Genomic DNA, 25,487 nt, shown 5'->3' on the forward strand with positions numbered 1-25,487 from the left:
AAATAATATTTGAAAAGATCTAGTTCCTTTAAGTGTTCAAATCTAGGTTTCATAGTCATATCATGGTTAAAGATTAGTTCCATATCCTTGTTCATATACTCCCTCCCAATAGATTCAAAATTTCTAAAGATAACTTCCTACATCTTCCAAATAAACTACATTGTTCAAAGTAATGAATAATGCTAAATTAGGGTTTCCTTCTATAGGTTTCATGGAAACAATATTCAATTTTAGTCTCTCCTCATTCTCAACATTATGAACTACTGACATATCCATGATTCTATCAAATATAAACTTTTATTGAATAATTTATGTGGATAAACAATAAAATACCTCTTTCTAAAAATAGGATTTTCTTTGAAATATCCTTATTAAGTCACTTCTGAGTGCTCCATGCTTCTAATGTAATTGTAATGACGTGGTAATCAAGTTTGTACTCCATTTATTCCTTCCACTTGAACTTGCATTAATTATGTACTTTGCAGATATGAAAAGCTATCAATTATATTTTGAAATCAAATATCTACTCAAGATCTTCTATCCAATCTTCAAATGCTACATGAGGTTTACTATAGTTTCCTTCCATCATGACAATGCTCCACAAAACTTTGCTTCATGAAATTCTCTGTAAAAATATATTTTTCATCTTCTTCTATGGAGTTGACTTTCTCTATAATAACATCAACTCATAATTCCTTCATAACTAGTTTAGATAAGCTCTAAATTACAAGCAAGCTTAGACATTATCTAAAATTATCTCAATACACATTTTCCCAAATTTACTACCCTTAATTTTATCTCTAAATCAATTTTCAAATTCTAGTGTAGTTAAAAAGATTAATTTAACTTAATTGAATCAAACTCAATTACTGACTTCAATCTTCCTATTTCATCATTTTGTAACTTTTCTTTTGAGATGTTTAATCCTTTTACAAATGCCTCATTAAGTTCTTGTTGAAGTTCATTGATTACATTTCTTTGTTCCTCATTATCTTTGTTAGTTCTAGAGTTTTTTTCATGATTCCTTTTGTCATTTCTGATGTTTCTTCCATCATTCCTTCTATTTATAAATTTTCTTTCATTGTTTCTTATATCTCCAAAGTTTTTGTCCATTCTACAATACTTTTCTATATGTCCAAAGTTATTTCATACTTGACATACTGGAGTTCTACTTCTAGGATTCTGTTGATCATCAAGTGCATGCTAATTCTGAGCTATGTGTCCAAAGTTGTTACACTTATAACACACAATGTGTCTTCTATCTTCATAAGGTCTTCCTTCCCTCAATGTCCTTTCACTGGATCTTCTTCTATCTGTAGGGTTAGTATTTCCAAATGTTCTACTATTCTTTCTATCATTATCATATTTAGGATTCCTACAATCATTTTCTCTATGACCCGTACCATGATAATTATGACAATAAAAATCCATAACATGATTAAATGACTTATTTAATCTCTTTTCATATGACCTATTTCATTACATGAAAAACACTTACCTCTAAATTAATACTTGGTTTCCTTAGGAGATTCCATTTTCTTTGGTTCATCTAATATCTCAACTTCTTTAGGTTTATTAGAAGATTGACTATATTCAATTTTATCATTAGATTTATATTTTTCTTTTGGATCTTATCTAATCTTAAGTTTTTTTGTAGACATTTAAATAGATAACCAATACCAGTCATATCATAACTAGGTCTCTGTATTGACATTGAATCATCAAGATTTTCTCTACTAGAATAAATCTTATCAAGTTGTTGCTTGTATTGAGTTAACTCTCCTTTCACAATAGTTTTGTACTTATGAAGTTCATCATGATCTTCTTTCAATGTTTCAAATTTACATGTCTTCTTTGCCAGACTTACTCTAAGATCTATATTCTTTTTCTTCAAATCAGATTCAACTTTTCTATGATCATTCTTCAAAATTAACTCTAGATTGGTAATCTTCAATTCATGCTTCAAGATTTTGTATTCTATCTTCAATTTTGAATAATCATCATCATTAGTTTCAGATTCAATAGATTCAAGCTTGGATTTGAGATGTTCAATCTTTTCCTTCAATTGTCCAATGTATACTTTGAAGTCTTCATATCTATCCTTCAACTTATCTCTTTTTTCAATAAGGAGATCAATTTGTTCAAGTGCCTCTTCAAGGTTCTTCATCAACTGTTCCATATCCATAGGGATCTTACTCAAGCTGCTAAGACTCTTCTAAGTAAATGTTCTCTGATACCATGTGTTAGAAATAGGAATTACTAAGAAGGGGGATTATTATGAGGGGGGTTGAATCATTAATTTACAAACTTTAGTCACCAATTGGATATTATCAATTACTTTGAACCATACATAAGAAAATAAACAAGTAGTGTTGAATAGAAACAATAACCATGCACAAAGATAAATCATCACACCATATTTTGCTAACTAGGGAAACCTTGACCAAGGGAAAACCCTAGTGTGAATGATATCCACTAGATAATATACTTATATATAAGTTCCTTATTAGAGGATGGACCCTATTAGGAGTCAATGAGAAAATTCAATATAGAGAGTCCCTATTAGGAGACTTTGAATCCCTGTTAAGAGATTCTAATCCTGTTAAGAGTTGTAGTATAGTAGATACAAGATGAGCCCACTGACCAAACATGCACTTCCAATTACAAGAAGAGGTCACTAACAAAACAAGTAATTAGACTTTTGGAATGTAGGTACTATAACTTCTTTCTTGACCGATCTCTAATCTTCAAGTTGATCTCAGATCACAAAAATAGCTTTATAAAACTTTGTATATATCACTTTCAAAAAAAGTTTAAATATCACAAAAATTATACACTTCTCATTGCAAGATGTCTTTTCCATAAATACTATGTCTTTTCATAAATTTTTGTTGGGTTAGTTAAGACCACAATATGATTTTCCAACTTAGAGAAAACATCTAGGATGTTGGCCCTAATTGGTCAAATAATTATTTGGTAAACAAAATAATTTCTTTTCTTTAATTCTATTGTCCCATTTCACTGGTAAAACACAAATATCTCTTTTTCATACAATTTGTACTAATGTATGAGGTTATACACATCATCATCAACATGTATACTATCTTCATCTAACTTCACTAGTCATAATATGACATCGGTAACAAGTTACATACAAAACAATACACTATTATAAACCAAATTCATACTTAGATAATTTTTTGAGTACCAAAAGCTAAGTATCATTATTTTTTAGGTTTTTCTTGTAAGTATGTACATCATGTGTTCTCATAAATGACAACAATTACATATCTTTATTAGCCAATTGTCAACAATTCTAGCATCTAGTTCTTTTCAATTAGAGGACAAGGGCTAGACTCAAACTCCTAGTGGAGTCCCAAAATGACCCAGGCCTTAGACTAGGGGTCTAGGAGACAAAAAATTATGCTAGGGGGTCCCCATCTCTAGGAGAAATAGGGTGTACATAGTGAAACCACAATATAACCAAGTGAGGTCAATTAACACTCATTCCATCCATATTTCATTTGTTAATCAAGTGATCTTGATTAACACTCAACTTCTATGAATTCTTTTTTACACCCAAGTGATCTTAGTAGACATTATCTTCTAAACTTGGAAAACATTGGAATGATCGATAGACACATGAAACTATTTTCATCACTCAAGTGAACTCATAATACACTAACTTGTAAAGATATGACATTTTGTGTAACATCAAATACAATATATAATTGATCAATTATTTTGAAAAAAAATGTTGATTGTAAAAAGGGTACAAGTGGATGCACTTTCTTTCTAGGTAGGAGACTAATTTCATGGACAAGCAAGAAGCAGAATTATATTTCACAATGTACATAAGAAGCTTGATATGTTGTTGTGGCATTCAATTTTTCTAATGTTGTATGGATCAAGCAATTTTTGAAAGGTGTGAAGGAAGAAATTACTAAAACTATTGTGATATATTGTGATAAGACAAGTGCCATAAACATATCAAAGAAGCCTATGATGCACAAAAACACTAAACATATTAAGATCAAGTATCATTACTTAAGAGAGTTAGTGTGAGACAAAGAAGTGAGATTAGAATATGTGAATACCAAAGAATAGATAGCTGACATATTCATAAAAACACTACCTAAGGATTCTTTTGAGTATCTAAGAGGTAAGGTAGGGGTCATTCCTTGACCTAAAGAAAACTGAGAAGAGATGTACTATTGCATCAATTTTTATGATCAAAATATCTTACATATTGATGTAGGAGGTAACATTTTAAGAGTTTCCTAAAGATTTTGAAAAGATGGAATGAAGCATGGAGAAAATAGGACTATAAGGAGTTAAGGTAAACAAGTGGAAGTGATATCTCTAGGTAAAAGCATAGATCTGTGTCATCATTCAGGATACCAAAACCTATTTTGGTCAAATCTCATTTCTCTATCAAAACTCTCTTTTTTTCAAAAACTAAAAATGCCCTTTTATAGATCTTAGATTCAATATCATCATTATATAAAAAATTTAGTGGTTTGATTAGTTATAATATGTTATAATTTCAAAATATTATAAGTCAATATTACAACATTTTAGAAGATGCTCCTTGAAAAAAGGGAAAAAAATAGTAAATCATATCAAAAAATTAAATAATTATATTTATATCTAGAGGAGAGAGTCCTCTTCATAAATATGCAGTTTTTTTTAAAGAAGGTGTAGATTTGATAAGGAGGTTTTGATAGGAGGAAAAAATTATTGGATTTTGATAAGGTCGAACTTGAGTACTTATAACAAAGAGAATATACATCAAAAATAATTATTAATTTTTTTGTTCCCTCACTATAAATGTCATCTATAAGATATTTTAAAATTAGAAAAAAAAATGATTTGCATATACTTGTTTGATGGGAATTGTGCCCTATATTTTTTATAGTTAAAAAAGGGACTTCAAAATAAAAGAAAATGAATAAATTCTTATTTTAAGTTTTCTTAAAAATTATAGCCATAAAATTCATCTAGTTCTACACATTTCATCAGCTTATATCATCTTCAAATTTTAAACATAAATACTATTTTTTTTGTCATTAATGTTGAATTGTCACATTCTGATATCCTGTCTCTTTATAAAAAGGTGACATAGGTTTGTGCTTTTACCCCTCTATACCATTCAAAGAAGTGCTATTAAGATGTTATTTATGTGATATTAAAGAGAAGAGATGTATGTAAATGGTTGATGTCTTTGGCCTTGTGGTCAAATAGGTAGAAGTTATGTAGTTACCATTCATATCTGTATGAGGGAGATTATGATGTTGCAACAACCATGAGTTGATATCATGAGTTATTAATAGAAAAAGTTGTTAGCAAAGAGGGAGCATCTAGAAATTTCATAGATGAGAATTAGAGTAAAAATAAGAAAGAGAGAACATACATAGAGTGAGCATACAATACATGTTTTGAAGAAGATAAAATGAATATTTTTGGACTACATGGTAGGTAGAGGTGTTGTCATCAATGCCAAAGAGGAAGATTGTTGGAAACTACAATAGGAGAAATTTTTTTGTTGTTACTAATGTCAAACCTAGTGGAGTGACATTTACTGACAATGTAGAGTGCCATATAATTTTATTGATATTAGGATTTAAAAAGAGGAGATACTAAGGTGAACTAGTCAAGTTGTTGAAAAAAGAAGTTAACTATCATGGAATTACAATGGGAACTTGATAGGTTAGTCCTTGACATGATAATGTATTTTTTATTCATTACATGAAGTAACAATGACAAATGAAATGATGTATGAGTAAAATGACAATAAGTTTAGTGAAACTCTAAGATTGACCAAGTACCAGTGTTGGTCAATCAATAAAGGAGATAAGACATAATGAGAAATTTAAGAATCTAAGGAAAAATATATATAAGTTAAGCAATAGTTATGTCTGAGCAATTTGGAGAAGGAAATGTTAGTATTGATTGAGTACAAATAACAACCAAGCAAGACAGTGAATGAGTGAGACTAGTCTATGGAAAGGATTTGATGAGAATTTTCTAGAAAGAGGAAGGAGAACACAATAATGGAAGGATTCGATGAATCTAACCTAACCCTAAGATCTAAAGTTATTTTTAACTAAAAAAGATAGAAATTACTTATTTTAGGAGGCATAAGAGATGTTTTCTAAGGTTAGTTTGTCATTGATTGGAAATTTCAAGGAGAACTAGTGAAGAACATAGTAGCAGAGGTGAAGTGAATAGATTTGTGAAGTGTGACTATTTGAAGAGTTGCCAAGAAAATCAATGATGGAGATGATAATGGAGTCTAGTTAATGAATCAAAAAATGAGATGAATTGAGATTTGAATTTACAAAGTGATTTATGTTTTACAGATTAAAACTAATGTTACTTTCTAACCATTATGGAAGTCAAAATCCTTTAATCAAGGTTGATGTAATAGTCATTTTTAAAATTATTTAATTAAGGTGACATTCTAATGGAATGATCTAAATTCCTCTAACAAGGCCACTCCTTATAGGGTGATTAAATCCTTTTGTAGGCTCACAACTCATAGTGTGTTTTGTAACCTTTAACATGGTTGGCTCTCAACCAAGCTCACTTCAAAAGAATGAAAAGTGGTAGCATGTTACTTGGTGCTTTTTCCATGTTAAGTCCTGGTGTCATTTACTTGTGTAAATGTAATAGTGTGCATGTCATTTCTACAGCTATTTATTTTATCATTAGTTGACACATATATAGAACAAAATGTTAAGTTGTTGATAAGTTGTTATATGGATCGAGCTGTTTAATGAGATTAATTTTTTTAAAGCTATTAAAGTTGAATTGATACATCTGGACCTAAGGATTATTAATTCACCCCCTAGTTATTATACTCATTCTAATATTGAATACAAAAATGTACACTATGAATAGAGTACAAATTAGAAAAAGAATTGGTAAGACACCCTATAAACTTTGGTTTGTACATACACCCTTAGTTAAGTATTTCAAAATCTTTGGAAGTAAATGTTACATTAAGAGAGATGATGACATTGGAAATTTTGATTCAAGGAGTGATGAAGATGTGTTTCTTGGATACTCATTGAAAAGTAAGGCATATAGATGTTTTAATCAGTGAACTAAGACTATTGTTGAGAGTGCAAATGTGAGAGTCAAGATGAAAATTTTGGAATTTGGGAAAGAATACTTGATTACAATTCTAACAAAGAGACTAATATAAGGCCAAATAAAGAAAATATTTATCTAGAATTATTTTGTGAGACTAAAATTTATTTGTAGAATAAAATTCAGAGAGAAGTATAGAGAGAAGCAATAGAAGAACCTAGATTCAAACCTAGAGCTGAAGTTAGAGTTGAAGTGGTGATACCTAACAAAAACATGAGAAAGAATCACCCTATTGATTAGATTATTGGAAGAAAAGTCAAATGATTCATGAAAAGAACTAAGGTACAAGAAGAACTATCTTTAATTTCTCAAGTTGAGCCATAGAATTCTAAGGAAGCTTGAAAAGATGATTATTGGATTAAAGCTATGGAAGAAGAACTAGAGAATATTGAGAAGAACAATACATGGGAATTGGTTCTTAGACCTAAGGATAAGAATATTATTAGAACTAAGTGGGTATTAAAAAACAAAATGAATGATCAAGGTGAATTTGTGAGAGAAAAAGAAAGATTTTTATGTAAAGGTTATTCACAACAAGAAGGAATTGATTTTGAGGAAACATTTGCACTTTTTTCTAGAATAGAAGTGGTAAGAATGTTTTTGGTATATGAAGCTAACAATTTAAATTTTTATCAAATGGATGTAAAATGAGCTTTTCTAAATGGTAAACTAAAAGAAGAGGTATACATTGAGAAGCCTAATGGTTTTCCTTTGATAGGTAAAAAGGATATGGTATGAAGATTGAAGAAATAATTGTATGGATTGAAACAAGCACCTAAAGCCTAATATGTGAGATTGGATAAGTATTTGACAAGTTAGGGATTTGTAAAAGGTAATGCTAATAGTAACTTGTATTTGAATTTTTTTGACAAAGCCTTACTAATTTTTGAGGTATTCTTGGATGACATAATCTTTGGAGGAGATGATGAAGCAAGTGAAAAATTTGTAGAAGAGATGAAGAAGGAATTTGAGATGAGTATGATTGGTGAGATGAAGCATTTCTTGGGACTGTAAATCATTTAGAATAAAGATGGCATTTTCATATCATAGCCTAAATATCTTAAGGACTTGTTGAAAAGATTTGGTGTGAAAATTTGTCAACATGTTGGAACATCTATGGTAACTAGACATAACTTATCAAGCAAAGATGGAACCCGTATTATTGAGAAAAAAATTTAAAGATCTATGATTGGTAGATTGCAATATTTGATACACACTAGACCTAACATATGTAATGTAGTTGGAATTATGGCTAGATTTTAGGCTGATCCTAATGAGTCACATTATGTAGTGGTAAAAAGGATTTTTAGATACTTGAAGGGTACACCTAATTATGGATTATGGTACAATAGATAAAATAATTTCACTTTATGTGCATACACTAATGTGGATTGGGTAGGAAGTGTAGATGATAGAAAGAGCTCTAGTGGTGAAGCATTCTTTTTAGGAGGAAGGTTAGTTTCTTGACTAAGAAAGAAACATGATACTCTATGAAAAATAGAGTATGTAGCAACAAAAAATAGTTGTAATTAGATTATTTGAATGAAGAAAATGTTGAAAGGGATTGGGTTTTATTTTATAGAGCCTATTATCATACATTTTGATAACACAAGTACAATGAGTATGTCAAAGAATCCAATTTTACATTCAAAGAAAAACATATATCTATTAACTATCACTTTTTGAGAGAGAAATTTGTAGATAAAGAAATCGAATTGGAGTATGTTGGAGTAGATAGAAAACATATTTACAAAACCTTTGGCAAAGGACACATTTGAGTACTTGAGAGGTATGTTTGGGGTTATGCACCAACCTACTTTTGAGAAATTGATGCAAAGATTGCATTAGTCCAATGGTAATAGAGCATTATTTATTTTATCTAGACTGGATTCTTGATGCTTCCTCTATGGGGGAGTATTTGTGTTTGAGTTGAGTGATGAAGGACTCTAAGTAACTGATATTTAATAGTGTCTTTGGATACTTGATCTTATTGTAGATCTTATGTAGACAATTGACACAATGATACCTTTATCATTAATGTCAATAGGAGAGAGAGTTACTCTTGAAAAAAATCATTTTTTTACATATGTTTTGGGGAGAGTAATACATGGAAAACATCCTTGTATATTGATTGATGTTAATAAGGGAAGAAGATTCAAAGGATCCTATTCTTTCAAGGAGAGATATTCCTAAAGGAGAGATTTGATTGATGAAGAGGATGTGAAAAGATGCTAATGTGTGGGGAGGTTAACACCTTCCTTATGTGTGATGCTTAAATTATAGCTGACATTCATGGACAACATGAATGGGGGGTTGTTGCAGTAGAAGTAATTGGTATTCATGAAACTTAGATGTTTCTAATCTATGTTACCATCAATGCCAAAGGGGGATATTGTTAGCATGAATAGATGTCATATTCCTATGGGAGAGTACCCTAGCATTGTTTGAGTCATGATTCAAATGTTGTGTGTTGCATTCATGAAAATTTTTGTCATTGATATCAACATATTGATTGTTCTATGAAGACTATTAATGCACTAGATAAAAATTTTTTCCACATGGTTCAAGAATTGAATATCAGCTTATGTGTACTTGAAAGAATGCTCTATAGTATGCTTAGATACTATAGTTAATCATCCATATAAAAAATGAAGAGTGGACAAAGTTATGCTGGTTTTGGTGAAGATAATGTTCAACCAAAGTTTATTGGAAGCATATGCCATTGTTTGGATTATATCTCCTAATAGAGATGGAATCAGGTGAAAAAAACTTGGACATAGGTAGAAGATATGATATAGATGTTGTAGTTAAGAACACACATCCATATGATCAATGAGTATATAATTATGAATATTTTGAGATGATAGTTGTGTATAATCTTGTGAAAAGATACATTGCTGTAATATAAAATGTAAATGTAATACCTTAAGTTGGTCCTATATTATTAATGTAAATTAAGAAAGCCTCAAGGTTGACTCAATAATTTATTCTAGTACTTGTTATAAAGGAAGGATTATTTCCTTGGTTGTAAACATGAAGTGCAAATATTGTGTAATCAATGAGATATTGTATTTTGAAAACTTACATACAAATTATTTTGGACCAAAGAAGTAGTTGGTAAATTTGAGGCATGGTGAGATCACAAGGAACTATACTTGGAAAAGAATTTGGTGTTGGAAAATATTGATGTACAAATGTATTATTCAATGAGGATAATACAAAGGCTATTTGGATAGTAAGTTTAGTGGTCTTCTTATCATGTCCTAACAAAGTTGGCACAACTCCTAACAATGTTGGAATCTCTTAACAAGGATTCAAAGTCTCCTAATAGTGATTGATATGTACAAAATGTATTTCATTACCTCCTAACATAATTCATCCTATCACAACGAGCTTTTATAGTAGTACATCATCTTGTGGGTACCATCCCCATCAGGGTTTTCCCTCTGATCAAATGTTTTCCTAGCTAACATATTTGGTGTTATTATGTATGGTTACCTTTCTATGGTTTTTATATCTACTATTTATATATTTTAAACTTAATAAGGATATTGAGAGTTTCTTTAATTACATAACTGATTCACCCTTCCCCTCTCAATTATCTTGGTGGACTTTACTTTCTAAAAAGGACTACATTTACACTCACAAATTTATTAGTTCTCTCATAGATAAAAAATTTATTTTTATTCTAGGGATATACAATGTCAATAATATTTCTTATTTTAATACGAAGAAACATTCTCATGAATTTATCATGACCTTGAATGAGAATCAGCACTCAATTACACTTAACCTCCATCTAATCATTCATATTTAGAAAACCAATCTTTATTAAAGGTCATGTGAAAAGATGAAATTGAGTAAATTAACCATGAATCAACACTTGCATGAGTGACCAAAGTTAAAATGAATACATCACTACCTTCCTCCTTATAATCAAAATCAAAGTCAATTTTTTTCTCATTTATTATTCTTTTCTTTGTTGTAGTCATTACACATGTATCCCAACTCACAACAAATACCTTTAGACTTTCCCAAGTATCGAAACCTCACCATGGGTTTTGATTTGTTATGTTTTTCATCGTTCTTGATTTCTCTTCCTTAGGTCTTTTAAAAATAATGAGGGTCTCTTAGCATTGATGGATACCTTCCTTCTCGACTCTTCAAATAATTAAAAAAAACCCACCACACCTTCAATTTTCAAAATAACTGAAGTACCTATTGGATCCTGATTTGAAAAGATTTTAACAACCCTTGCAGATTAAAAAATGCCTAGGAATCAGCTACACACTATGACTAGTACTCCCAGATGTTTCATTAGGAGCAACTGACAAGAAATTTAGTTTTATTCCCTTTGAATTCTACAAAATTTAGGCTGGTCTACCATGAAATTTATTATCACTTTCTTCTCTAACAATATTTTGCCATAAATTCAATTATAGTAGACGATAACCTTTAATTATTCTAATTTAGATAAAACAAAAGAACTATAAGGTAACTAATTCTCAAGATCCTAAAGCTCTCCAAAGCAAGTATAGGCTAATCCTTTTCAGATCTACAACAAGAATTGAAATATTAAATATTTTGAATTATGAATTTAAACACTATGTAATTTTAATGAATTGATCAACCTTAGTACATGGCCGATGTTTTATCCATTGGGTTATCTACTCAAAAAATTTGATACCATGACTTCAGATCTATTCCCTTACTTTATGAAGAAAAACAATACTCAATCTCAAATCTCATTCTTATTAAAATCTCCCCATGAAACACTTAAATTCTCTTAGATCATATTAAGCATTTACTCAATCAATCTGATCAACATCAAAATATGAAATAAGATATAATTCAAGATGAATTAGAACTAAAACTCAATACATTTTTTCATTGTATCAACAAAAATCAAAAACAACATAAGAAGAGACAAAACCCAAATTGGGAAAGTTAGAATATTTCTCCATTTGTATTAATTAACTTGAAAAAAAACATTTGAAGTATCAGATCTTGTGAAATAAGATAACTTAAAAATAGATTTTACACACTGGAAATCTATTCTCTTTTAATATGAAAAATATCAAAAAATTACATTGCATAGTATTGGACCAACTCAAAATATGAAAATAATATTTTTCTAAAAATTGACACCATTGTCTAGTCTTGGGAACTCATTTATATAGATGAGTTGCAATGAGATTCAGACTAAGAGAAAAAAGACACATGTTAGGATTTCATTTGAAAAAATAATCTAGTTATAACAATACATTTGACTCTTTAGAAGAAGTGTGAGTAGTTGATCTTGAAAAAACATGATGTGACATCTTCTAGGTCATGTGATTCTTTGTTTCCTTTCCCCAACTACCTAGTTCTTTCACAAGAGAATTTATTTTTTTATTTTTTCTCCTTTGGTGGGGCCTCATTTTTTGAATAATTAGATAGAATGGACCTTTTAACCCACTCCTTATGCTCTTCTTCTATTGGCTATTCATGTTTAAGAATATGATCTACCACCTATTTGTAAGGATTATATTTCACCGTGACCTATGTGACTTCCTTCTCAAAGTTTTCATATAATACCAAGGAATTTACTAATTTTGAAATGCTTTCTTCAAAAAGTATCATATTCATATCTTTGGCTATAATTTTTACCATGTTATTCATTTTGGTAATTGCCTCATTTTTCCATTCAACTAATTCTTTTACACTTGTATCTTCCTTCAAAATTGGTGGTATTGATGTGTCTTCAAAATTCTCCAAGATATCTTTTAAGTCCCTCATTTTTTTTTCAATGTAGTTAGGTAAAACTAAGAAATTCTTAAGTCTCTTAAAAATTTAACCAGTAAGCATGACATTTGGTGGAGCATTGGGGTCGACTTTTGCACATAAATCAATTCACTTCATTTTCTCTATCCTATTTACCCATTTTTGATATGTTGGTTTTACAAAAGTTTTGGCATCCTCTAGCTTGTTGATGGTCAAATATAAAAACTCACATCTTGGAGGAGTCTAAACATCCTTGGGTTTATCTTGTCATGAAAGTAGATAAGAGAATTTCTAAAAATAATCTCCTTGCTATAATCAAAAGCACTTTTGTTATTCTCAAGTTTTAACTATAAGTCCACCACTTCTTTGATCAAAAGTCTCCTACATTTGTCTCAAATAAAAACTCAAGAAGAATAACCAATAAGGCACAAAGTCTCTTACTAGATCCTCTCAAATTCAATAAAAAAAGTCTACAATTGAAGCCCAAAGTCTTCAAATCTAAGTGATTACATCCATTACCATCAAGTATAGTTTATCCTCCTATAGCACAAAGCCTTCAAAAGTTCAAATTGGCTCTGAATGTAATAGACAACTCAAAGTATGCATGAAAAAATTCAAATCCCTCTTGAACAAAGCTCCAAAACTAACAATAAATATCCAAAAATGTTGTCAAATAACAACTTATATCAACAAAAAATTTGAAAACAAGTTGTCTCTTTTATTGATAGCAATTTAGATTTACATCCAAGGACAAAGTCTTAGACTGCACAAATAAGTTGGTAATATTTCCTTTCCTTTCCAAAAGATGATTATTTACAATGAGCTATTTCCTTTATATAGTAAAATGAGAGAGAAAAAAGTTGAGGTAAAAGGGGAAATCCTCAACCACCTTAACTTATTCTCTAACAAACTTCTAACTAACAAATTTGACTTATTCAAAGTTGCATGCCTAATGTAGTTGCAACTTGACTACATGATATGATTGAATAGGGACATGTTACCTATACTTATAATATAATTTATCTTTGACATGTAATCATCCTACTACTATTGATCTACTTAAAGTATATGAAAATATGATTTGAAGTATTCAAATGGTATCAACCAACTCTCCAAACTTCAGCAGGGACTTGCGTATAACTGCAGTATCTAGTTCACCAATGTATTGCGAGATCATCGTAACCTTCCTAAGTATGCTTTTTTCTTTGGATATCTCTTTGTTACAAATCTCCATTTTATTTTCTAGATTCTTCAATAAATACTTTCATCTTGAAAATGTATCTAGCACACTAATGTTGAAGTCTCCACTTCAAGCTATAAGTACATGACCTTTGTGAACTCTGTGAGAACATCTTCTTGATTCTTGAGTTCATTATCTTTAGTGATGATTTCACACAATATCCCTCTAAATGTCTCTTTGATCATTCTTTCTTGATTAATTATCATGGCTACTATTTCCTTTGCATCTTTTACAAGTCCTTGTCAAACTTCTCTTTATTGTTCATCACATGTACATAATCATGGAACATTTCAACAGATGTGATGTCTTTGCACTCACATAAGATGTTCAAATTAATCTTCATCATATTCTTCTAGGCACCAAGATTCTATGTAGAAACTCGAGTTGATGATTGAGTGACTTCAAAATGTTATTCAATCTGGTAGTATATCTTTCCCTTTTGCTAATGTAATTTCTCTTGATATTGTTGAATGGTGTGCCTATGCAACTATCACATGAAATTTCCATAGTATATGATTATTTTCATATGAAGGGTCCATAGAAAAATTAGGTGTGTAAAACATAGATTTGAGCAAGGCATGTATCTAGAAAGGACATGGAATGGTTAGGGATAGTGACTAGCAAGTGGATCAAGCTCAAAATGGTTTAAAAATGACCAAAATAGCCAAAAATGGGTTTTTTGAAATGAATTACATGTGTGGACAGTGAGCTTTAAAATGTGCTAAAGTGTAATGAAATAGAAAGATAACATACTTTAATAGGTGTAAGTCATACTATGTATGGAGCAAGCATGTGGAAAATTCTTCTTCATCCATAGGACAACCATATGGAGTTTCATAGAATGAGTATTGGTTACTTGCACTTGCATTCTCATGAGGTAAAAAGAGGGACTTTCCTCCTCATTATAATGGGATTTTATTCCCAACTACACATGCAAGTAAATGGAACCTTGCATATGCAACTTAAAGAAGAAGACAAAAGAAAAAGAAGTGACAACATATGTACAAAAATATACAAATCTGAAAATAGAAATGATGAGACTTTCCTACACAACACAATAAATATATACAACAAAAATCTTATGAAAAATAACAAGGAATCATACCCTTTTATCAAGAGGCAAGAGAAGAAGTCTTTTTAAACACTTGTGAAAAATATGAAAATGCAATCAAAGAGATTTATTGCACTTAGAAAGATTGTAAGATTAAGTGTTAAATAGACTTTGTATCTTGACTTGATCCTTACAAGATATCAATCAATATTTATAGTTTGCCAAGTATACAAAGTTAGAGAAAAAACTTGCATTATTATAGCAACTATTTTGACCAAGCAACATGCAACATGAAAAGAGGTTGGAAAATGATGTCCAAAGCATATCAAGTGATTTAAAAGACTTGAATGCAACCTGGGAATGATAGTAAATGCTTTCAAACATACCTTGATCAAACCACTCACTATTTTAATGGTGCAAATTGCTCAAAACTAGGATTTCTTTTTAGTAAAAGTGTGCCCTAGATAGCTTGACAAATTAAGAAAACATGCATAAAACTATATTTTTGAGTGGCTCAATAAATGATTTTAGGAAAAAAAAATCCTTAGATCAATAAAAATGACAAGAAATTCTCAAGATATGAGCATTTGAAAGGTGGAAAACCCTTTTTTGGAGAGAACACCCAAAAAAGTGAAGTTTTGAGAACCAAATGTTGGAAATATAAGAGGAGTAACTGGGAGGGAAGGGGTGAATTAGTTACCACTAAAATAGATCCAAGATCCCTTAGATGTTAGGACATAATATAAACTTCACTAAAATATTGTTTCTTGGTAAACACACAAGCACTCGGTTAATACTAATAATATGTTGTAACTTGGTAACCACTCGAATAACAATTGTAACTTGATAAATGTTTAACATGCAAATATTATGATATCATCTATGATTAACCTTACTTTACTTAGTTTTATACATATAAAAGAAATGACATGAACACAAGTGACACTAAGATTTAACATGGAAACCCAATTTGGGAAAAACCATCAATTGCAACTACTTACTAATTTTCACTCTTCTTAAGTGAGCCCTATTAGTAGCCAACCCTATTAAAGATTTAAAAAACACACTATTAGGTGTGAACCTATTAGAGGATTTAATAACCCTCTTAGAAGTGTCCTTGTTAGAGGTCTTTAGACACTTCAATCAAGAAATTCCACCTTGTTAGAGGATTTACAAATAGATGTTAAGACAACTTTGTTAAAAGATTTAGCTCACAGCTACAATGGTTAGAGAGTAACAATGAGATGTCCTAATTTTTGATGTAGCTCAATTATTGATTATAGATCTTTGTTTTGACTTGAATACTTGATCCTTCCCAATTGAATGTTTCTTTGCATCTACACAAGGATATTCTTCTTATCCTTCTTATTCGCTTCCTCTAAGAATCTTCTATTCTTCCATATATTTCCACACATTTAATCCTAAACTTGACCTTATACTTATACCTTATGCATTGTTAAGTTAGCTCGAATACATGTTAGAATAATTAATATTCATCACATCAGTCAGCTAGAACCAACAAAAAAATTCATTAAATTCAATATACCAAAATAAGAAAATCCTTTGTTGGTCGACCCTACTTAGTAGACACTAACTCAAAAATGATTTTCTTTTGTTAACCAAGTGAACTTGGTTAACATTTTGTCTTCACAAACTTTCTTTGGTAACCTAGTGAGCTTGGTTAACACTAATTCCATCCAATTTTTCCTTCATTAACCGAGTGAGCTTAGTTAACACTCAACTTTTGTGAACTTCTCTTTGACACATGGGTGAACTCAGTAGACACTAACTTCTGAAATAGGCAGACATGGGAATGCTCGACAGACACAGGAAACTATCTTCATCGCCTAAGTGAGCTCAACATACAATGACTAGAAAATATATGTCATTTTGTGTAACATCAAAGATAATATATAATTAATCAATTGTTTTCAGCAATCTCCCTCTTTGGTATAGATGGCAACAAAACATTTCATAATACAATGAAATTTTAGAGAAAAATAAAGTAAGGAAAATATCCTTAGTTTCATTCTGATTCTCATCCATTAGAACTCCCTCTATCAGTGTGAACTCTCTCTATCTTCTATTTCTCCCTCTGTTAGCATAGCTCTATCTTCAACATCTTCTTCTGATAGCAAACTCTGCCTCTTTGATATCAAACCAAGTTCATCTTCTTTGACATCTTTCATAGGTTCTCTTTCTTTGATATCTTGAAATAATTTTTCTATGAGATAACACAAAAAACTTCTCCCTCTTTGACATCTCATTCCAAAGACAATATTTAGTGAATATCAATGTGCCTCATGTATGGATTCATATACAATCTATCCTTTCAATGCTGCATCAACTAATAGATCTTCAATGCACTTTGGTTGATGCATCACTAAAATTAATTTAATGATCCTCAAATAGGGGAATAACCCCTACCTTACCTCTTAGATGCAAAAATGCATCCTTAGGTAATGGCTTAGTGAATATGTCTTCAATTTTTTCTTTAATGTTCACATATTCCAATCTTACCTCTTTATCTTGCATTGATTCCCTCAAAAAATGATATTTTATTGCAATGTGCTTGGTCTTGGTATGCATCACATGATTCTTTGATATATTGATTGCACTTGTGTTATCGCAGAAGATAATCATTGGATCCTTGATCTATACCTTTAGACCTACCAACAATTTCTTGAACCAAACAACATTGGAGCAATTAATTGTTGCTACCGCATACTCTACCTCTATTGTAGACTGAGAAATACAATTCTACTTCTTACTCTTCCAAGACACTAGTCTTTTACCAAGAAGGAACACTCCACCATTGGTGCTCTTCCTATAATCAATACTTCCTGCCCAATTAACATCTATAAAGGCTTTCAAATCCAAATTTCCTCCTTTCTTGTACCATGGTCCATAGTCTTCAATACCCTTTAGATACCTCATGATTCTTTTGATTTCCATCATATATTTTTCTTTAGGAATTACTAAGAATCTTGCCACCATACCAACTACTAATACAATATCAAGCCCTATATGCACTACATATTGTAGTTTTTCAAGCATTGATCTGTATGTGGTCTAATCTACCTCCTTGGAATCATCATTCTTTGAAAACTTATTTCTAGTAGACATAGGTGTTACAACTAGTCTTGAATCCTCCATTCTAAATCATTTTAGTATCTCCTTGATATATTTGGATTGAGTGATGTAGATAGCATCTATCTTCTATTGAATCTATAATCCAACAAAGAATTTTATCTCTTCAAACATGGACATCTCAAATTCTTTACTCGTCTCTTTTGAAATCATCATTTCTAGTGAACAATGTGTCATCCACAAAGGTTTATGCCAATACAATCTTCTTGTATGATTCTTTTTTGATATATAGGCTATTGTTATCATTTTTCCTTTGAAAACCAATCTTCATCAAATAGTTATTAAGTCTTCCATACCAAGCACTAGGAGCTTTCTTGAGACCATACAATACTTAATGCAATTTACAAATCATATCCATTTTTCTAGGATCTACAAAACCTTTAGGATGTTCTATGTAAACTGCTACTACAAGAATTCCATTTAAGAATGCAGATTTCACATCCATTTGATAAAATTTACATCCTTTATGTGTATCATAAGCAAGTCAAATCCTACACCTTCTAATCTTGTGACAAGAGCAAAAGTTTCACCATAATCAATACATTCTTATTGAGAATAATCTTTGCATACTAACATTGCTTGTTTCTAGAAACTTCTCCATCTTCATTTAGCTTATTTCTAAAAACCCACTTTGTGCCAATTACATTTTTATCCTTGGGTCTAGGTACAAGAGTCTAGGTCTTATTCATTTCTATCTATTCTATCTCTTCATTCATAGCTTCAATCCATCTTTCATTATCCAAAACATCTTTCACTGATCTAGGTTCAAATTCAATAAGAAAAAATGTACCTTTTAATTTGTTTCTTGTCATTGTACCATTTGACTTGTCTCAAATGATCTAATCAGGTGCATGGTGCATTTTGACACACCTTGCTAACACAAATACTTTGGATTTAGAACTAGTTCCACTAGCCGCGACATAATCTTTTGTATCAAGCTCAGGTCCCACTATCTATGACTCGGGTCCATTAGACTCGATTTGCTCTGGCTGCAACTTGATAGCCTCTGATTGTCACTTGAGTCCTTCAAACTATTACTTGGGTTAAACTAGTTGCAACTCAAGTACTTTTGGAGATTTTGGGGACTTAGGAGGTTAGGCCTCCTAACTTCCAATTAGATTTGGAAGTGTATTAGTTTCAAAGTAAATAAATCTTCTATAATCCTTAGGTTCTTTGTTTCTTTCTTCTTCACTCTTTTATACAAACACATCAATTCTCACAATGCACTTTCTATGATCTTATGAGTGGAAAAAATCAAACATTTATATGCTTTACTTCTACTGGAGTATCCTAGGAATATACCTTCATCACCTTTGATGTCAAATTTACCTTTCCTAGTTTCTTTCAAAATATAACATTTGCTACCAAATATTTTCAAGTAACTTACGTTAGGTTTATAGACATACCATATTTCATAAGGATTTTGATTTGAGTCTTTCTTCAACTATGCTCTATTCAAGGTATGCACTATAGTACAAATTGCTTCATTCTAGTATTTGATTACAACACTCTTTTCTATCATCAAAGTTCTTGCACAATCCATGATGGATCTATTCCTCCTTTTAGCTATACCATTCTAATGAGGTGTACCATGGGTTGATACTTGTCTTTTAATTCCTATTTTAGTGCAAATTTCATTGAACTCATTAGAGATAAATTCACCACCTCTATCTGACCTCAAACACTTTAGCTTCTTTTTAGGTTCCTCTTCTACTCTTTCTAGATACCACTTAAATTTTTGACAAGCTTCTAACTTCTATTTTAGATACATTATAGTCATCATTCTAGAATAATCATCAACAAAAAGAATAAAGTACTTATCTCCACTATAGTTATCTATTCCAATAGGTCCACATAAGTCTATATGAACTAGCTTGAAGACTTCTTTAGAGTGATCGTTCTTGTTTTTGAAACTTATCTTGCCCATTTTATTAGTTTGACATAGGTTTCTTCAAAATAGGAATACCTCTCACTCTCTTTTTTTTCTTATCTTGATCATATTATCAAAGTTCACATGACATAGCCAAATTTCTTCTACTTGAGCAATGAAGCATGAACTTTCACTAAGATCTAGGTAGAATATATTACCTTTGGTTTGTTTACCAATCCCAACTAAATTTCCTTTTCCATCTATCAACTTGGCCTTTCCATTCATGAATTCTACCTTGAATCCAATGTTATTCAACTATGCCACACTCAGTAGATTATTCTTTTGTCCTTCAACCTAATAAGTATCATCACATCTAAGTTCATTGGTTAGTGAGATACAACCTTTTCCCTTTATGCAACATGGTTCATTGTTTCCAAATCTTACACTTCTACCATCATAATGTTCCATATGTTCAAACTTTGTTTTGTTACTAGTCATATAATATGAGCAACCAATATGAATAATCCATGTATCATTTTTTCTAACATGAGAGATAAGTGTCATTTTATCTCCTTCATCATCAAATTCCAATTTTACAATAATATAGACCATTTCATCATCATCACTACTATCTAAATATTTAGCCATAAAACATGATTTCTTACCTTTGTCCTTGTAGTCCTTGAAGTTCTCGAAACCCTTCATTCCTTTGTATTTTTTGTGCTTCTTTCCATCTTTGTCTTCTCTATTTGGACACCTTACAACAATGTGTCCAACTTCTTCACAAGAAAAATAGATCAAAGAGATTTTACCTTTGTACTTAACTTTTCCTTTGGGATACCTTAGTGCAAGTAATGCTTCAATGGGTTCAAGGTCACTATCATAACTGCCTTCCTCTTTACTTTTAGATTGTTTCTTTTGGACTTTTTGGCTTTCTTCTTGAGTGATACCTTGGCTACAAATGGAGACTCAAGATTTCTAGAGCTAGGAGTATAATTATAATAGTTATCTATCTCAAATGTAGCCAATCTTCTAATTAGAGCATCCAAATTTATCTTGTTATTTGGATCACATCTCATTTCTTGAATAGAAAATACTCTAATTACATAGATAAGAAGAAGGGTTCTAAGTACCTTGTTTACCATTGTCACATCTTTAATTGTTCCTCCTAAGGCTTTGATAGCATGGACACTAGCTTTGATTATCTCAACCTATTTTGCAATGTTTTCATGCTCTCTCATCTTCATTTGATCAAACTGACCTCTCAAGCTTTCTACCTTGGCTCTTTTCACATTATCATCACCTTCATAGATATCCTTCAGTTTGGTCCACATGTGATGAGCAGTAGCATGTCCTTTGACCTCATCAAATTCAACATAGTTAAGAGTTGATGCAATGTCAATCATCATAATATTATGATTTTTCTTTTTAGCAATATGTTCCATAGTCAATATTCTAATAGGATCCTTGTAATAATTTTCTAGATATTTCAAACCTAAATCACTGATGGTTGCCAAGTGCAACTTCATAAGTTCTTGCCATGCCTTGAAGTTATCTTTGTTCAACTTGGGAATCTCTCTTCTGTAAGACATCATGATCTTTAGCCTGGGTCCTTGAAACCTTCTCTACAAGCACCAAGAATCTCTTATACCAATTGCTAGAAATATATGAGGAGTAACTAAGAGGGAAGGGATGAATCAATGACCACTAAAATAGATCCTAGATCCCTGAGATGTTAGCATGGAATATAACACTAAAATATTGTTTCTCAGTAAATACCTAGGTACTCGGTTAATAGTGATAATATGTTGTAACTCGGTAACCACTTGAATAAATACTATAACTTGATAAGTGCTTAACATGAAAATCTTATGATGTCATCTATTATTAACCTTTCTTAACTTAATTTCATACATATAAAAGAAATGGCATGAACACAAGTGACACCAAGATTTAACGTGGAAACCCAATTTGGAAAAACTCACCAATTGCAACTAATTAATGATTTTCACTCTTCTAAAGTGAGCCCTGTCAGGAGCCAACCCTGTTAAAGGTTAAAAAAAATTTTGTTCGGTGTGACCTTGATAGAGGATTTAATCACCCTATTAGGAGTGGCCTTGTTAGAGGTCTTTAGACACTTCAATCAAGAAATGCCACCTTGTTAGAGGATTTACAAATATTTGTTAAACCAACTCTGTTAATAGATTTATATCACTACTAAAATCATTAAAGAGTAACAATGAGATGACCTTATTTCTAATGCAACTGAATTTATGATTATAGATATTTGTTTTGGATTGAATACTTGATCCTTCCCAATCAAGTGTATCTTTGTAGCTAAACAAGGATATTCTTCTTATCTTTTTAATTTGCTTCCTCTAAGCATCTTCTATTCTTCCATATATTTTCACACATTCAATCCTCAACTTGACCTTATACTTATATCTTATGCATTGTCAAGTCAACTTGAATACATGTTAGAATAATTAATATTTATCACATTAGTCAACTAGAACCAAAAAAAATCCATTAAAATAAATATACCAAAATAAGAAAATCCTTCATTAGCCAACCCTACTTGGTAGACATTAACATAGAAATGATTTTCCTGTATTAACAAGGTGAACTTGGTTAACTCTACATCTTCACAAAATTTCTTTGGTAGCTTAGTGAGCTTGGTTAGCACTAGTTCCATCCAAATTTTCCTTCATTAACATATTGAGTTTAGTTAACACTTAACTTCTAAACTAAAAACTTCTCTTTAACACCTGAGTGAACTTGGTAGACACTAACTTCTGAACTAGGCAAACATTGAATGCTCAGCGGACATAGGAAATTGTCTTCATCACCCAAGCGAGCTTGACATACACCAAGTGGAAAAGATATGTCATTTTTTGTAACATCAAATAAAAATACACAATTAATCAATTATTTTCAACACAAAAAACATGTGCTTTTGAGCTTAAAATCACCACTTTTGGGTGTTTGATTAAAAAAGTCTTATTTTATGAAGTAAAAATACAATTTTTGGTTGTATTTGAATGTGAAAATGTGCCCAAAAACCCTCTAAATGTAGGCCACAAGTTAAAAATGAGATTTCTTTATGCAAATTCATATATTATAATGCATGCAATATGCCCCAAAATTATCATTTTTCTTTATAAGGTTTTAAAAATCACTTAAACACACTTTTAGAAAGAAAATACACATTTTAAAACTCATGCAATTGTTTGGAAAATTGCCACCATGATCTTTTAGTGAATAACACAGTGTTGGAATTTTTTAGAATAACTGGGGTGGTGGGGCAGGGGCAAATCAGTTATCCAAGGTCCATATGCACAAATAAAACTTTTCACAGCTTAGTGAACCCATATCCATAAAACATATTCATCATGCATGCATCTATTAGATCATATAATCACTTAACTTGTAGGTTACTTTCAAATCAACTTTGCAGAAATGTAAGCATGAAACATAATAGATTCAATAACATATTTGACACAATGATTTTATTTGGAAACCCAATTTGAAAAAAACCACCAGTAACATGCTACTCATTCTCACTGTTCTGAAGTGATGCCCTATTAAAGGTTACAATGCACACTATTAAATGTGACATGGTGAGAGGATTTCAATCACCCTATTAGGAGTGAGTCTTGTTAGATGACTTTAGATCATTCACATAGAATGTCACCTAGTTAAAGGATTTACAAATGACTATTAGGTCAACCTTAATCCAAAGCATTTACCCTAGAATGGTACAATTATTAGAAAGTAATAGTAAGGCTTGATCTGATAACAACTTACAACTCACTTTATAGATTACATAACTCTATTTTAGTCCTCCATTCTACTTGGCTTTCACACACTTCAACTCTGATAGCTTGTTCACCCTTCAAACATCCATACTCTTAAGCCTTCTTTCTTTGCTTGCTAATAGCAGTCTCTTCTCTTTGGTCATTGAATGAAGCAATACCTTAGACTCTTTGTCTTGCTTAGGTTCTCGCACATGGCAACCTTTTCTTCTAACTAGCCATCTACCCATCATTTAATTTTATTCCCTTCTAGAAACTTCTCCTTCAATCCTCTTTGAATTCATCACAAAATGGGTCATATTGAATTTTGTGACACCAACTCATCAATCTTACCTTCCACACAGTTCACAGAATCTAAGAAATCAAACTTGTTCACTTAGATTTATTGTATTCGTGATCTTTCTCATAATGCTGACACTCAAAATTAACTTGCTTCTAATGCTCAACACAAATTGCATTTCTCAGCTTCCACTGTCAAATCACTTGGCACAAATTATAGTTTACTAGTGCTCGACATCAACTAAACTTTACTTGGCTTACACTATATCACTTGGCATACACTAAAATTTGACTTTGCTCAACTCTAACTGATTTTCTACTTGGCTCCAACTAACATTGCTTGACACCTACTATGTATATTGTTAAGCTTGGAAGACTTAATTCATTTTAGTTTTTTTTCTAAACTTAATCATTGTATCCATCCTTTGCAACCTTAAGTAGACAATCAATGCATTATAATATTATTGTCTTAACTGATCCTTGTACTCCTTTCCATATCATAACTAACCTTTCCTCTAGGTGCTCTTGTTACGCCATTTGTTCAAATAGTTTTTATCAATTGAATAAATGATAGTACTCAAATCATCTAAGTAATTATCTTACCAGCAAATAGCAGGTTTGACATCAATGACAAAACAATGACTAAAACACATTCTCATATGAGTATCAATCTATTTTTAACAATCTCCCTCTTTGGAATTGATGGAAAACTAGTTCAACCAACAATAATACCAAAAATAAAATAATTCCTTTTATTGAAATCTCTCCCTTTATCAAACACTATCATCTTCTATATAGGTTACAAAAATTTTTTCTGATCAACAAATAATCAACTCATCCTTATGACTCCCTCTTGATCACTTTCTTATATCTCCCTCAGTAATATCTTCCTCTTACTAGGTAGATGTGATCATTTCTTACTCTCTAGTAATTAGTAGCTACATTGTCTCCTTCTAAGTAGATATTACATGTTTCTTCTATCTGTATTTTCTATCTCCCTTAGATTTCTTTCTCCCTGTATCTTCTAGATAATCTCCCTCTCTAGATTGTTGTATTTCTCTCTTTCTTTGTCTTTCTCCCTCTTTGACAAAAATTCTAAAGACTTGTCATCTTAATATGTAGATATGAACATTTTCACCTAGCTTGTGACTGATTTGTAGCTCC

Source organism: Cupressus sempervirens, chromosome 4, assembly GCF_028749045.1.
Source record: "Cupressus sempervirens isolate cs-2001-9-10 chromosome 4, ASM2874904v1, whole genome shotgun sequence".
Taxonomy (NCBI): Eukaryota; Viridiplantae; Streptophyta; class Pinopsida; order Cupressales; family Cupressaceae; genus Cupressus; species Cupressus sempervirens.